At 46.4% G+C, this 16,554-nt stretch overlaps 1 pseudogene; it reads right to left on the bottom strand.

Moving 5' to 3' along the window:
• Nucleotides 1-9,374: 9,374 nt before the first annotated feature.
• Nucleotides 9,375-16,554, bottom strand: part of LOC127673528 (ensconsin-like) — a 188,071-nt pseudogene continuing 180,891 nt past the window's right edge.

Here is a 16,554-nt window from a genome sequence, read left to right as displayed (position 1 = left end):
CCACCAGTAAATCCGTAACTTTCCACCAAGTGAAGCGTTTGCCTCTCCTGGCCGAAGTTGTTTTCATTACATTAAAACTCCACGTGAGATGCTGGAGAGATGGTTCAGGAGAGCAAGAAGCACTTGCTCTTAAAGACCTGGGCTCCGTCCCTGGAAACACTATGGTGGTTTCCAGCCACGCGTAGCGCCAATTCCAGGGGATCCTCTGATGCCCATTTTCACACAACCACAGGCACCAGGGAAGCACGAGGTTCACATATGAACATTCAAGTAAAGCACTTGTAAAACAAATGTATCTTCAAAACCGATCTATATTCCACTTGATGTTCACTTAGATTAAAAGAGGAGAAGGGGCCATTTTGTTTGGTTTTGTTTGTTTTGTTTTTGCTTTTGCTTCTTTTTTTTTAAACTTCTCCCAACAGTAGCTCTGTCTTCCTGGCTCCTCTGGTTAGTTATTACAGAGGAGGTCAGGACTGGAACTCAAGCAGGTCAGGAAGCAGGAGCTGATGCAGAGGCCATGGAGGGATGTTCCTTACTGGCTTGCTTCCCCTGGCTTGCTCAGCCTGCTTTCTTATAGAACCCAGGAATACCAGCCCAGGGATGGCACCGCCTGCATTGGGCCCTCCCCCCTTGATCACTAATAGAGAAAATGCCCCACAGCTGGATCTCATGGAGGCACTTCCCCAACTGAAGCTCCTTTCTCTGTGATAACTCCAGCCTGTGTCAAGTTGACACACAAAAGCAGCCAGCACACCAAGTGACAACATGTGTTTGTTGTCTTAGGACTCTGAGCAAGAGCTAAGCCAGTGTAAACAACATGCCCCCGTGCCTCCAAAACCTTGAGCTAAGCTACACAAACCTGTTGTTTTCCCCTCTGGTATATCTGTTGTGTTCTCGAACAAGACTGATGAATCATATAAACACATTTATGCAGTTCTGCTCACTCGCGTGAGGCAGATGCTTTCCTGCCATGTCAAATTTGTTTCATCAGTCCTCATTTGTAGAAACTCAAATTCTTTAGGGGTGGAACATTCTGAAAGTCCTAAATTCTTGTCCTGTTCTGAAAACATTTCAGAGTCATTTGTTTTCTTCTGCTCAAAATAAGACATCCACATAAGTAGACTGTGTTTTCATTAACATTTATATCCCAAATTATGCATTTGGTATTCAAAGTATTCTGTAATGTTTAGCAATGATTGTTGTGTGGTGTCCTGATACTGCTTATATTCTAATGCTAATATTGCCCCCCCCCCCCCCCCGCCCAGACCTGGTTGTCCCAGAGAGAGTCTACACTTAGCACAAGTGACACTGTGTGACCTTGCCCCCAAGTTATCTCTGATTGTTAAATAAGATGCCGACAGCTAATCGCTGGGCAGAAGAGGCATAGGTGGGGTTTAACATTCCAAGGCTCAGGGATGGAGGAGAACCACGAGGGGGAGAAGAAGAGGAAGAGTGGAAGAAGATGCTGTGTGCTATGGGTGTATTAAAGAGAACATGGCCGATTGGGGTTAAGAGCAGCCCAGATGAGACATAGCAATGATAACTCAGGGTTATCGATAGGAACGTAGATTCTAACAGCATAGAGGGCAGATGTATGCCCTGCTCTTGTGCTGTTTAAAGCTTATTGTCAATATAAAGGTTGTGTGTGTCTTTTATCAAAATTGAATTAAATCAAAATTTAATCCTTCTTTCTAGAACTCAATGGTCTAAGTCGGGGTTGAAACCCCAGGTGAGGATTAAAAAATTCCTACAACAAATCACAAAATCAGATTTTGTTTTGTTTGGTGAGGTTCTAGGGTGTGGACTTAGGGGCTCACACAAGGTTTTGAGTGAGCAGTCCACCACCCCTGTCCCACAGGATGACTGCTTTAGTAGGCGGCATAGAACAATGTTGAGTAGAAGATTCCAGCACATTGCCTTCTCAGAGGAATCAAGAGACGGGAGCAAGACTTAGACTCTCTTCTTCTCATCTCTTATTTCTTTTCTCTCGTCTCTCTCCTCTTCTCATCTTTCTCCTTCTCTCTTCCCCTCATCTTCCTCCTCCTTCCTGTGATGAACCCACAGCTGTTCACCAACTATGTGGGAGTAATTCTTCTTTGTTAAACTTCCTTTCATGTACGGGGGAGGCAGAAAGACCGGGAGTTTAAACCTGGCCTGGACAATGAGGAAGACCTTGCTGTGGAGAGGGGCACCACTGCTGACTGCACAGAGCACAGGACTGGTGGTGAGAGCCAGGTGAGCAGGCAGTCCTGAGTGCAAGCAGACAAGGGGAGGGAGAGAAGGACAGAGGAGGAAAGAGACATGCCAGCATTTGAGGGCTGTTACAGAGCAGCAGCTGTGTGTGTTACATGTGAGGGCTGTTACACATCAGTGGCTGTGTGTGTCACATGTGAGGGTCATTACAGAGCAGCAGCTGTGTGTGTCACATGTGAGGGCTGTTACACATCAGTGGCTGTGTGTGTCACATGTGAGGACCATTACAGAGCAGCAGCTGTGTGTGTCACATGTGAGGGCTGTTTCACATCAGTGGCTGTGTGTGTCACATGTGAGGGCTGTTACAGAGCAGCTCCTGTGTCACATGTGAGGGCCATTACAGAGCAGCGGCTGTATGTGTCACCTGTGAGGGTTGTTACACATCAGTGGCTGTGTGTGTCACATGTGAGGACCATTACAGAGCAGTGGCTGTGTGTGTCACATGTGAGGGCTGTTACAGAGCAGCTTCTGTGTCACATGTGAGGGCCATTACAGAGCAGCGGCTGTGTGTGTCACATGTGAGGGCTGTTACACATCAGCGACTGTGTGTGTCACATGTGAGGGCTGTTACACATCAGCGGCTGTGTGTGTCACATATGAGGGCTGTTACACATCAGTGGCTGTGTGTGTCACATGTGAGGATTGTTATACATCAGCGGCTGTGTGTGTCACATGTGAGGGCTGTTACACATCAGCGGCTGTGTGTGTCACATGTGAGGGCTGTTATATATCAGTGGCTATGTCAGTGCCTCTGAACATGATTTACTCACATCCATTTCCACTGCTAATTTTTTTTTTTTTTTATAATAGGCACAGTGAACCTTCTGATCTATATCATAAATGGCAATCTGGTAGGTCAGAGACCCTGACTCTGTAAGCGATTTGTGCTGTGCAAATGGTTTTTACTCATAGCATTTCTGTTCTTTGCCTAAAACTCGCCTTCCACTCAGTGTCAGAAACCCAAGCCCTGCAACAAGGTAACAATAGAACTACTCAAGTTTTCTTCCTGTAATCTCACGGTTTCTCTTTTTACACTTAGATCACTGAGATCACTGAGCCTCAGGGACTTTATCTTCCTCTATGATGTGAAACATGAAACAAAATTTAATCCTTTTTGCTAGATGACTAACCAGATGTCTCACTATTGTTTATTGAAATCCACTATTGGTCACCATATTTTAAACATCACCTTTATTAGAGAATGCTGTCTTAGTTAGGGTTTCATTGCTGTGAAGAGACGCCATGACTGTATCAACTCTTATGAAGGACAACATTGAATTGAGGGTGGCTCACAGGTTCTGACCTTCAGGCCATGGTCACCACGCTGGGAAGCATGGCGGCCTGCAGGCAGACTTGGGGCTGGACATGGAACTGGGAGTTCTACATCTTGATTCACAGGCCGTCAGAGAGACTGAAATGCCCTGACTCAGGCCACACGTGACTCAGGCCACACAAGAGCACACCTCAAAAGGACAGAGGGTGGGTGGATTCTCAAGTTGATTTTAACTTTTGTTTGAAAGTGAAGTTAACATAGAACTGCCTGAACCAAGAAGAAAATGAATGTGGTGGGCTCAGTCCACTGTGGTCTTCTGTCTGTCTGTCTGTCTGTCTGTCTCTTTGTCTCTCTGTCTCTTTCCCTCCCATCCTCCTCCTTTCCTCCCTTCCATTCTCTCTCTCCCTCCCTCCCCCTCTCCCTCTCCCTCTCCCTCTCCCTCTCTCTCTTTCTCTCTCTCTCTCTCTCTCTCTCTCTCTCTCTCTCTCTCTCTCCCTTCCAAAACAGGGAATCTCTGTGTAACAGCCCTGGCTGCCCTGGAACTCACTCTGTAGACCAGGCTGGTCTCAAACTCACAGAACTTCACCTGCAGTCCACACTCAGTCTCGCTATGAACTAAAGTTATGCTGACATGTGTTAATTATTTAAGTATAGACAAGTAGTCCCAGAATAGATAGCCTAGGAACTGTCCCATGCGTGTAGGATCGAGAGACTTCTGAGTTGGCAGACAATTAAATGGAGAAATTAAATGAAACTGTTCTGAGCACATTGTGCTGTCTGCTGGGATCGCTGTGTCCTGGTTAGTTTTCATGTCAACTGGACACTAGCTAGTGTCATCTGAGAGGAGGGGACCTCGACAGAAATTGGGCTGTAGGCAAAACCATGGAGTGTTTTTTATCTTAAACATCATCTGAAATCATTTAGGACAGTAACCTATGTGATTTACTACAGTTATGTATTTCATTGCAAAGGTGTCGATTTGTCACGAGATGTTGCTTAGATCTTCCTGGTGTACTTTATATTTTAAACTATGTGTATCCCCTTACTACGAGCACTCAAAAGGAGTTATCAGCCAGGTGTGGTGGCTCATGTTCATAACCTCAGAACTTGGGAGGTTGCGGCCAACCTAGGCTACACCGTTAGTTCTAGACCATATGCAGACCCTGTCACAAACACTAACAAACAAAAGAGGTATTAAAGCGATTGAAGTGATAGAGGTAGAACACTCAGGGTCCACTGGCGCCTCAGGTTTTAAATGCTGGGCTCAGGCGGTCCAGCATTTACAGGGGATTTTTGTTTGTTTGCTTTAACATTTACTGCAATTCCACCGATGATTCAGAGAGAACCCTGAAACAAGGCCCAGGGCCCATCTGGAAACTTGCCTTCCTAATCAGGTGGACAAGAACTGAGGACTTTGTGTATAAGAAGGTGGGCCGGAGAGACTGCTCACCCATTAAGAGTACTGACTGCTCTTCCAGAGGTCCTAAGTTCAAATACCTGTAACCACACGGTGGCTCACAACCATCTGTAATGGGATCTGATGCCCTCCTCTTCTGGTGTGTCTGAAGACAGTGACTGTTTACTCCTATACATAAGATAAATAAATCCTGCCTTCCTATCCCCAAGAAACTGCTATCATCTAAGTCACAGAAGCCAGAAGAGGCAGAGATAACGGGGCAGTCTGCACCTGCGTCTGCCTGCTTGTACATTACAGGCTGTGGGTTCAGTTGATTGAAATGAATCCTATTGTTAATCGTGGGAAACTAAAGATCACCTGTGGGTAAATTGAGTGGATCCTCTCTGATCACTGTAGCACAGTTAGAGCAAAATTAGGGGAGCAGAAGTTTTTACTCCGGGCAGCTTCAGTAAGCATCCTGTTTACCGGAAAGTGTAGCAAGCAGATTCTGGGAATGAAGAGAAAATGACCAGACTGTCTCTGAAAACTGACTGATCATCCTAGTAGCTCACTGCCGCCACCTCCTGGAGATCGTTGCCATTTATAGGAGACAGAAATACATCTCAATGTAAAATATAAGCATAAAAAGTTGAATTAGGAAGCGCCAGACTGACTTCCAGAGTGGTTGTACCAACTTTCAATCCAACCTGCATTGGAGGAGTGTTCCTCTTTCTCCACATCCTCACCAACTCCTGTTTTCTCCTGACTTTTTGATCTTAGTCATTCTGACTGGTGTGAGGTGAAATTTCAGGGTTGTTTTGATTTGCATTTCCCTGATGACTAAGGATGTTGAACATTTCTTTAGGTGCTTCTCAGCCATTCTATATTCCACAGGTGAAAATTCTTTGTTTAGCTCTGTAGCCCTGAGGTGGTTCTTCAGAAAACTGGGAATGGGACATAGCCATGCTTTTTGATGAGTTTTTGTTTTTGTTTTTGTTTGTTTGGTTGGTTGGTTGGTTTGTTTTTTGTTTTTAAATAAATCCTATTGCCATTCTCATACCTGGCAATTAATATTGACCCAAACAATAACATCTATCATGTTAAAATATTATATTTTGTGGTTAAAATGCTACATTCTTTTTTATTTCATTTTGAAAGAAAAACAGTTAACTGCCCAGAGTCCCATTCTGCTCCATCAACTTCTGCAGTTTTATAAGATTCTTTTCACATAAGATAAATTACAAGGGAAAAAAAAGCAATATTTCTACTTACTAATTTTTTTTGTTTGTTTTTGTTTTTGTTTTTGTTTGAGACAGAGTTTCTCTGTGTAGCCCTGCTGTTCTGGAACTCACTCTGTAGACTAGGCTGGCCTCAAACTCAGAAATCCACCTGCCTCTGCCTCCTGAGTGCTGGGATTAAAGGTGTGTGCCACCACCTCAGGGCTGAAACTAATTATTATAATGCACACTGCAGGTGTTCTATTTGGTGTTGTTTTATATTTGTTTTGATAAGTTCTTATTATACAGCCCAGAATGGACTCAGACTGTATGTTCTCCTGTCTCAAGCTCCTGAATGCTGGATTGCAGGTCTGTGTTACCGTTCCCAGCAGAAAACAATTTTTTCTGGTTGTTGGCTTTGAGTGTGTGTGTGTGTGTGTGTGTGTGTGTGTGTGTACAAGAGATGTGGAAGCAAGTGTGGCGGCCAGAGGGTGACTTCCGGGAGCAGGTGTACTCCTTGTACCAGGCAGGACTCAGGGACTGATCGTGGCTTGTCTCCAGGGCTGGTATCTGTCAGCAAGCACTGCCTGCCATGGTGGTCCCATCATGAAATAAGATTTTGTTTGTTTGCTTTTGCTGTTGTTGTTCTATTTATTGTTTTGAATGCACATCATGAGGCTTATTTCTTTAATCTCAACACCTAGGAAGTAGATGCAGGCTGGGGAGTGGTGGCACACGCCTTTAATCCCAACTCTTGGGTGGCAGAGGCAGGCAGATTTCTGAGTTCGAGGCTAGCCTGGTCTACAGAGTGAGTTCCAAAATAAGGAAGTTGATGCAGGTGGATTACTATGGGTTAGAGACCAGATTGGGCTACATAGTATGTGGTGTCTAATTAGTCCCAGTGGGCTTGGGTGAGGTCTGCGAAGGTCTGTGGATGGTTCTTGGTCCTCAAGAGAATTTGCTCTGGGCGGGGTAGTGGCAGTGGTGGTGGCTGCTACAAGGCAGAAATGCTCCCTCGCTGAGGTGGTTTGTTTTCAAATTGAGAATACTTACAAATGGAGCAACCATTGTGTAAAATCTCTATCTCCACAGCATTCCGTTTGTAAGGAACCTTGGGAAAGGGAGAAAGAGAGAGGAGAGAAGAGAAAAGAGCAAGAGTGTGAGAAATGGGAAGGGCCTGAGGCTTTGCAGTTTCCCCCTCTGCCTGCAGGGCCTCTCTCAAAGCTTGCAGTCATATCCCCTGGGGTGGTTTGAATTCCAGATAAATTGAGGAGCTATGTCTCCATGGTAACAGTAGGGAGAAGAAAACGGGGGAAGGGGGAACAAGTTAATATTTGCAGCCCATGACCATTGATGTGTGCTGGCTTCATTCATAACACTGTCGCAGGGCTAAGGTAGGCCCAGCCATCCGACTCCTGGTGCTTTAGTTCTCAGTTTTTATACATTCTTCTTTCGGGTAGTGTTAGCCACAGAGCTTTGTAGCACCGTCCTTTGGCTGTGTCTGGCAAACTGAGCACAGATTCCAGAGTCAGCTCCAGCCCCGACCTCACCCTCACGTGGTTATCTAAAGTCCTCTGTTTCTTCATCTCTGAATAATACCTACCTTCACCAGGTTTTGGGAGGATTCAATCAAGGTCCCTGAGGCTTGCCCCCAGAATATGGCTTAGCTCACCAGACATTATGTACAGAATGGGCATCTAATGATGCAAAAATGCTCATGCCAGTTGGGGCACTGCTAGAAACCAACCAAGCAGTGATAGCCCTTCCCAATGCCATCGTTCTCATGCATATCAAAACATCACATCATGTATTGAGTAATTACTAAATAATCCACTCTGTATATGAAAATTCCAACAGACTTGGAAAATGGCACTAAAGTTAAATGGAATGTAATCTGAAGACTCGGGCGCCTGCTATGGGGCAGAGGTGTAGTTTGGAAAGGAAAAGATGCAGACCCTTTCCGTCAGCATAGGGGACACCCCAAACTTAGAAACACCTTGCTTAGGTCATTTAAACCCATAACCTCTGAGAAAACCAAGGTCGTTGGTCCTGTGTCCTCAGTGTTCAACACTTAGGGCTCTAAACTTCAAAGGACAGCGAAGGAATGTTTATAAATGAATGGTTACCCTAAGGAACAGTGCAGTGCTTGAGATCGGAGCCTAGACTACTTCTTGGAGAAAGATGGTGGAAAGGAAAAGGATGATTAAAACACAGGGAAGCAGAGTGCCAGGTGGGAGCTGTTCCTCCCTGCAGTTACAGTGTAGGACAAATCAGGAAGCAGCAGGCGCCCGTCATGTTTCTAGCAGCAGAACATTAAGCAGGCTGCTTTGAAGGCTTAGCAATCACAAAACCAGGTGGTATGAGCTAGAAGACATTCCACTAAGGCCGGTAACACCCCAGAGGAGAGAAGGAGACCGGTTCCTCAGGGGCCTCTTCCTAGTCAAAGTTGTTCTGGCTTCACAGACAGTTTAACCATAGTCCTTTACTGACTCCACTTCAGTATCTGGAACTTGGCCAGTTCTCTTCCTAGGAACAGTATGAGGAAATGCTGATAAACTTGATCTTCTGGGAAGATAGGCAGACCAAACCCAGGCTTGCTGAGGGTGTGAGCCAGCTAGCCTATCCCATTTGCCCTGATGGCTGAGACTGAGTTATGGAGCTGGTAATGGCCACTGAGCAGTAAAGCGTGATATGCCTCTTTATTTCAGCTAGCTATTGCTCTCTTTGTATGAAGACATCAGGTCAACTTGACTCGAGGACTGTGTGAGAGAGGCACAGGCAGGCTCAGCCACCATGAACGTGGAGTAGAAGAACCCAGGCTCAGTGGGAGCCTGGCTTGGGGTTTGGTTCTTACTACTGCTATCCTATCTATCCTATCTGCGTCGTTTTGGGTTTTAAAAGGATGGAAAACATGTGGAACAAGGTTAGCAAACCCAAATGAGAAAAATGGCAAGAGAGCCCAAGGCAGTCTGGAAGTATTGATGACCCAAGGAAGAGGGACAAAGCCCAGAGAAGTCTAGTCCAACATGGAGCCTGTCTGGTGCTTGGCACGAGTGCTGTTTGACAAGGCTGGTCTTTGACCTGGTCTTTGGGTACTTGGGACTGAGAGGGAGGCAGGAAGGGCCTAGGCGTTACCCAAGGCATCTCAAAATTCGACTTCCATGATCACCCACAATCTTTTCTACAGTGGCTTCCTCGTTCCCTCAAAGAACAAAACAACCATTCACTCTGACAATCACATAAAGCAGTTGACAACTAGCTCACCTGCGGTCTGTTGTGTCTGCACTCCATCCACCCGAGGTAGGGGCCCAAGAGTCCCTTCATCGTTAAAGGCCAAAATTGGTTTCAAAGAATTGCTGGGTTCTCACTGGTGACATCTAAGCTGGACGCTTTTGATCCAACAGGCAAGTTTATAATTTCTTCAAACTTTTCACTTTGTACAGACATTACATTTTCATTTGGCTGCTTTTCTACATCTGGAGAACTGGGGATGTGAAAGGTCAGACATGGGATGAATTAAAAGGAAGCTTATTTTTAGAACAATTATTTTAAAATCAGTTTACGGCTTTGAAATAAAATAGAAACTTGGGGGGGGGGCATAAAGATGTCTCAGGAGGTGGAAGCACTTCCTGCCAGATGAAATCCTGAACATTACAAGATTGTCCCCTAGCCTCCGCACGTGAGTCCTCCAATAATAGTAATAAAGAAAGATGCAACACTGACCATATCATTATTAGCAAATACAGATAGGGAGCTGTGACAAATTTGCATCTTAGATTTGAAAAACTTATAACACTTATCGAATAGGACAATTTTTTAGAATAGGTCATTACAACCGAAACAGGTCATCATCAGTTCTTCAATTTTTTATTTTTATTTTATTTTGAGACAGGGTAACTCTACGTAGTCCTGGCTCTCTTGGAACTTATTATGCAGACCAGATGGGCCCTGAATTCACAGAATCCACCTGCCTCTGCCTGGGATGAAAGACATGCACAGCCATTCCCGACTCTCAAGTCTTAAAGAGAAATTAAATTACATTTATTTATTTGTGTGCCATACCATGGTGTGCAAGAAGAGGTCGGAGGGCAGCCTGAGGAGTCAGTTTTCTCTTTCTGAAGCATGGGTCCTGAAGATGGAACTCAGGTCATCAGGACTGGTGACCCTCACTTCTACCTGCTGACCATTTTACTGGTCCCACCCCTTTTCAACTCTATGTGAGTCTGGGCATGGTGGTAGAAAGCTATAGTGCTAGCACTCAGGAGGCAGAGACAGGGGAATCTCTGCAAATGAGGCTAGCCTGGTCTACACAGTGAGTGACAGGTCAACCAGTCTGAGAACCTGATGCCCATAAAATTCTCTATGCTTTTCATGGGGAATCTGTTATGCAGAAAGAATATGGGTGAGGAGAGGGCTCGGGGCTTGAAGATCCTGGCAGGGACGCAGTGGGTGGAGGACAGGGTGGGGTGGGGGGCTAGGGGGGATGGGGTGGGAGTTGAATCCTTATACATGTGAAGATGCAAATTAGTTCTCATTGTCCCTGCAAGAAGACAGGGTCTCAACCTAGAGGTGAGGCGGAGGCAGGGTAACCTTGAATATCAGATACCCCTGTCTCAATATTCCAAGTTCTGGGATTATAAGTGTGTGCCACCGTGATCTACTTTTCTTGTTTGTGTTTCACGTGTTTTTCCTTGTTGTAGAGTTGTAGGTGGGTGGGTCTCACTCTGTAGCCCAGGCTGGCCTCAAACCCAACTTCTTTAGTCTCCTATGTGCTGGAATCAGTCACGAACCAACCATCCTATCTGTGTTGGGTTTAATCAGTCTAGCTCCGTGGTGCTGACCAGTCTCAGATCTCCAACAATCTCCTGCCTCAGTTTCCTTAAGTCCTGGGGTTACTGTACCCAGCGTTTCTGTACATCAGAAACTGTGGCTTTCGAAGCACTCTTGGTACAGGATGAACGGGACCCCCTTCCCCTTCCTCTCCATCTCTGTTCTCCACAGACCGTTCTGCTTTGAGCTCTCTCTGTGGCCCACATGGCCTTGCATTTTTAATTCTGCTTTAGATTTCCAAGATGCCAGGGTGGCCAGCCTGCACTGGTGAGGTCGGCCGGCTGTTGGTTATTGTCCTTAAGACATACTCAGATCTCACCATGGGGAGTAAAGAAAAAGGGACTCCCCTTTTCTTAGAGATACAAGTTCTACAGAAAATTAAGGAGAAAAATAAACCTTCCTGTTAAACTCTGGCATTCTAACTGGCTGTGGTGAACACGGCACTTTGTAATACGCACACACACACACATACACACACGCACGCACACGCACGCACACACACACACACATCCTTCCTCAGTGAAAAAGGCCTCAGTTGCTGAGCTCACCTCTCTGTGGTTCCTTTGGACAGCTGTGAAGCGACTCCTTGTGGGCTCTGTGCAGACTCTCCATTTCCTGGAGAGTTCATCTGTGGCAGTGCAGACACCTCTGCATACACAAGGGGAGCAAACTGTTACTAACATGCCGCCATCAAACCACCCTCTAGGACCAGAACCTGGATCTCTCACCTGACGGTACAACTCACTGCCTGTGGGACCTTGGGCAAGGGAAACCCTAATCCTTGCATAAGCAAGTCACATGAAGAGGCTGTGCAGATGCCTATGGTTTCTTCTGTTATAATGCTGTCTGCTGCCTGCTTGTGCCTGCAGCCTAGGGGGTGTCCTCTATGACCAGCTGACTGGGGGCAGGAAGACTGGGGCCTGGTTACTGATGGCTCTGCACATTATGCAGGCACCACCCAGAAGTGGGCAGCTGCAGCCTTACATGGGACAACTCTGAAAGACACTGGTAAGGAGCCATCTTCACAGTGGGAAGAACTTCCGGTAGGACAGATTTTGTTAGAAGGGGAAATGGCCACTTAGCTTCTCAACTAGTCACTGACTCATGAGCTGTAGCCACTGGACTAGCCGGAGGGTGAGGGCCTTGGAAAAAGCATGACTGGAGAATTGGTTAGAAAGACATCTGGGGAAGAGAAGTGTGTGGACGGATCTCTTCAAATGGGCAAAGGACGTGAAGATGTTGTGTCCCCTGTAAACGCTCATCAAAGGTTACTTCAGCTGAGGAGGAGTTCAGCAATCAAGCAGACAGCAGTCTGTTCTGTGGATAGTCAGCTGTTTTCTCAGCTGCAGCTGCTGAGGTGCGCCAGAACCGCCAACAGCAGAAACTAGGCGCTGAGCCCCAGATATGGCGCTATTCCCTGGGGTGACCGTGACATGACTATATCGGACCACTTCCCTCGTGGAAAGGACAACACTTTGTCCTTCCTGGAGTAGAGACTTATTCTGGCTATGGACCCGCCTTTCCTGCACATAAGGTTTCTTCTGCCAAAAGCATTGTCCGGGCCTATGTCTGGCAGGCAATTCTGGAGTAAATGTTTTCCTTACCAAGCTGAAGGGAGTCTGACCTGAAAGAACATGTATTTGGCATTATGCAGCTATACAGTGATACAGTGACCGTGAAGACACTGTCACTCTGAAGAAGCGTTAATGTGGAAGCAGACCTGACAGCTGTACCTTTACTGTGCGTATGGATGTGTGTGCCCGCCTGTACATGCGTATGGGATTATACGTGCCCACCTGTACATGCGTATGGGTTTATATGTGTCCGCCTGTACATTCATCTGGGTCTATATGTGCCTGCCTATATATGCATCTGGTTCCATACGTACATGCCCGCCTGTACGTGCCCTGACAGATATACCTTCACTGCATATATGGATCTGTGTGTTTGTGTGTGTGTGTGTATGTGTGTGTCTGTACATACCTGCTCGAAGCATTCAGAGAACAGAAAAGGCTACTTAAAATGGATGAGACTACTTGATTAGATAGAACTTCCCCCACCCCCTAAACATTTTCTTATCTGCATTGATATGTTCCTATCAGCTCTGGGTAGATTCTTTTGAGACACAGTCTCACCGTGTACTCAGGCTGTCTCCCAAGTGCTGAGGTTAAAAGTGTGTACCACCACACCTTCGAGAAAAGATGACACGTAGCAAAGTTATAGTGGTGCACACCTGTGATCCCAAGTCAGGCACCTGTAGCAGGAAGATCGAGAACTGTCTCTGAACCAACCCCAACTACACCAAAATCCTGTGTCCAAACAGGGACGGTGGTGGGGGTATTTTAAACCTTAATCAGAATAAATGAAAGGAGCCTCTCCATTGGATGCTACCTGCCCAGCCTGAGTCCTGGGTGTGGCCTGGGTGATAATGATGCCCATTAAAAGGCTTTGATGCTGTGGTTAACTAAGTTACCAAAGCACAGAGATACTTGCGATAAAAGGCAAATGGAGAACCTTGCCTTCATTCTGCTCAGAGTCGGGCTTCCCACAGACCCTGCCACTTGGTAGATAGTGCTAACTGATGTAATTGCTATAAAAGAAGACTTGGTGACAGAGTGTGAGCTCGGTTGGATGTCTCACACATGCAGTTTTGTTATCGTTGCTTGGCTACAGAAGAATCCTGCGGTGTGTGCTCCCTTCTCTTTGAGAACGATGGACCCCAGGCCTGGTGTGTGGGGCACACCAGTGTTTGTTCTGTTCCTTGGATTTTCATTTCATTCCACTTGGTTCTCCCTTTATACCTATTTGTACAGCTGCCCCAGCCTCGACACCCGGTCCAACCCCGGCCCCTTCTCCAGCAACCTACACAGCACCATCGTCAACCGTGACTGCCGGTGTAGTTCCTAAGACTTCTTTTTTTTTTTTAATTCGTTATAATTTTGTATTTACATTTCAAATGATTTCCCCTTTTCTACCTCCCCACTCCCTGAAAGTCCCATAAGCCCCCTTCTCTCCCCCTGTCCTCCCACCCACCTCTTCCCACTTCCCCGTTCTGGTTTTGCCAAATACTGCTTCACTGAGTCTTTCCAGAACAAGGGGCCACTCCTCATTTCTTCTTGTACCTCATTTGATGTGTGGATTATGTTTTGAGTATTCCAGGTTTCTAGGTTAATATCCACTTATTGGTGAGTGCATACCATGATTCATCTTTTGAGTCTGGGTTACCTCACTTAGTATGATGTTCTCTAGCTCCATCCATTTGCCTAAGAATTTCATGAATACATTGTTTCTAATGGCTGAATAGTACTCCATTGTGTATATATACCACATTTTTGGCATACACTCTTCTGTTGAGGGATACCTGGGTTCTTTCCAGCATCTGGCAATTATAAATAGGGCTGCTATGAACATAGTAGAGCATGTATCCTTATTACATGGTGGGGAATCCTCTGGGTATATGCCCAGGAGTGGTATAGCAGGATCTTCTGGAAATGAGGTGCCCAGTTTTCAGAGAAACCGCCAGACTGCTTTCCAGAGTGGTTGTACCAATTTGCAACCCCACCAGCAGTGGAGAAGTGTTCCTCTTTCTCCACACCCTCTCCAACACCTGCTGTCTCCTGAATTTTTAATCTTAGCCATTCTGACTGGTGTAAGATGAAATCTCAGGGTTGTTTTGATTTGCATTTCCCTAATGACTAATGAAGTTGAGCATTTTTTAAAATGCTTCTCTGCCATGCGTAGTTCTTCAGGTGAGAATTCTTTGTTTAACTCTGTACCCCATTTTTAATAGGGTTGTTTGGTTTTCTGGAGTCTAACTTCTTGAGTTCTTTATATATATCGGATATTAGCCCTCTGTCTGATGTAAGATTGGTGAAGATCTTTTCCCAATTTGTTGGTTGCCGATTTGTCCTCAAGTAATACTACAGAGCAATAGTGTTAAAAACTGCACGGTATTGGTACAGTGACAGGCAGGAGGATCAATGGAACAGGATTGAAGATCCAGAAATGAACCCACACACCTATGTCCACTTGATCCTCGACAAAAAGGCTGAAAACATCCAATGGAAAAAAGATAGCCTTTTCAACAAATGGTGCTGGTTCAACTGGAGGTCAGCATGCAGAAGAATGTGAATTGATCCATCCTTGTCTCCTTGTACTAAGCTCAAATCCAAATGGATCAAGGACTTCCACATAAAGCCAGACACTCTGAAGCTAATAGAAAAGAAATTGGGGAAGACCCTTGAGGACATCAGTACAGCGAGAAAGTTTTTGAGCAGAACACCAATAGCGTATGCTCTAAGAGCAAGAATTGACAAATGGGACATCATAAAATTACAAAGTTTCTGTAAGGCAAAGGACACCATCAAGAGGACAAATCATTCCTAAGACTTCTGCAGGCACCACCGACCCGGAAGAGGCTACGAGGCTGCTGGCTGAGAAGAGGTGCCTGGCCAGAGAGCAAAGGGAGAAAGAGGAGAGGGAGAGGAAGGAGAAGGAGGAGCTGGAGAGGTAAAGTTCCCTCAGACTGGCCCTGTCCCCAGAGAAGTTCCCGAGCCTGGTCCCTCCCGCTCCCCTCCAGCATGTGGAGAGTACAGTCCTTTCCCATCCTTGGTTTACTGATGTTGAATATGGAGCCCAGGGCTTGTCTGTGCCAGGCAAACACTCTGTCATCTGAGCCACATCCCCAGAACTATGTTTAAAATCAAATTTTCTTCTGAAACAAAAATTTCTATAGGCCAAAAGCCATGAAGGACTGAACAGGCAACCTATACCTATAGGGCCAAAAAGCATTATCTAGAATAAGCATGTTGATATGAAGAGAGGAAGGAAGGGACAAAGAGAAGAGAGGAGAGAAGAGGAGAGAGGGAGAAGGAGAAGAGAAAGAATGAGAATATGAATTTCCAATACCCAGTAATGAAAAAGGAGTTAAATAAAACCCTTCGTGGGCGGGGCAAGCACAGAGCACCGGACCGCACCCCAGCACCGGACCGCACCCCAGCACAGACTGGTCCCTTCTTACTGGGGTCAGGTGGCTTCACGGCTGTCCCCTCTTCCACTGTGACCTCCTCCACCTTCACTAATGGTGCCCTGCCCTTTATTGGGGGCTCACTGGCTACTTTCTTCTCGGGGTCTTTTTTCTCAGGCTCCGCCTTCCCTTCTCTCTTGCCAGGGCGGATGTTGCCAGGAGCCGAGGAGTGGGCATGAGCAGAAGGCTCTTTGCCTGAGCAGGGCGGCAGGGAGGTCACTGGCCGGGGAGCACCAGGCAGGTGACGCATGGACTTGGAAGGGAGCCTGGGCCAGAAGACAAGGACAATAGGCGACTCAGGATTGGCTTCCTGGAGCCCAGAACACCCACGTGTACAAGCGAGCAGAGGGTCCGATAGGAATGTTTTTCTGTTTGTGGTCAAGGTGGAAAAGGAGCCACTAAAGAGACCCAGTTCAAAGATCCTTTGGCTAAAAAATCGAAGCTGATTCGCCAGGGTGGACCTTCCCTCGCACCTCCACCACACTCCCCAAAGGCCGGCCCGGGCCGGTGACTTCACTTTGAGATTAGAAGGAGACAGAGTCCTGCGGGCACCAGGAGA

This window comes from Apodemus sylvaticus, chromosome 23 (genome assembly GCF_947179515.1).
Source record: "Apodemus sylvaticus chromosome 23, mApoSyl1.1, whole genome shotgun sequence".
In the NCBI taxonomy this organism is placed as follows: domain Eukaryota; kingdom Metazoa; phylum Chordata; class Mammalia; order Rodentia; family Muridae; genus Apodemus; species Apodemus sylvaticus.
This window is presented reverse-complemented; position numbering and strand designations above follow the sequence as displayed.